This window comes from Branchiostoma belcheri, unplaced genomic scaffold (genome assembly GCF_001625305.1).
Source record: "Branchiostoma belcheri isolate BF01 breed outbred unplaced genomic scaffold, Haploidv18h27 scaffold180, whole genome shotgun sequence".
NCBI classification, from domain to species: domain Eukaryota; kingdom Metazoa; phylum Chordata; class Leptocardii; order Amphioxiformes; family Branchiostomatidae; genus Branchiostoma; species Branchiostoma belcheri.
This window is the reverse complement of record NW_017803269.1, coordinates 152,376-152,984: the sequence shown is the minus strand read 5'-3', so window position 1 is coordinate 152,984 and position 609 is coordinate 152,376.

Sequence of the window (609 nt, the reverse complement as noted above, 5' to 3'; positions counted from 1 at the left end):
AATTGAGGCTGGGCCGTAAGTACTGAATACGGTGTGTAAGACTTGAATTTCTTGTGTCTAAATGTCAATATCGTAATAAGGCAAATTTACATGCATAGATACATGTATACAATAGATATAAGGTTTTCTTTCTTTAATCAACATATTTGCCCCCTCCCTTACTCGTCAGAAAGCTCGCATGTCCTGCCCCTGACATCATTTCCATCGCCTCAGGCAAGTCGACCTGAATACGACAGGAAAACCTGTTTTAGTCAGGGACGGCACTGGAAGGTACAGGATTCCCGATCTTTATCTTAAGCCCCTGTCGTATCTGTACATCGTAGGACTCCCAGGTTACCTACAGCAGTCTCTGTATACTGTACATGAACCTTCTAAAATGGCATTTCGTGCATTTTTGAGAGGATTTCCACGAGAAAATCAGAGATAAATTTTTATTCAATGACAAAGGGAGCAGTTTTTCTATGATTCCAGTCCATCTTTTCAAGAAAAATCTAGGACCTTTACATAAAATGTGGACCAAAAAGTGGACCTTTACAGAAAATGTGGACCAAAAAGTGGACCTTGACATAAAAAGTGGCCAAAAAGTGGACCATTGAGCCTTGTGGGGGG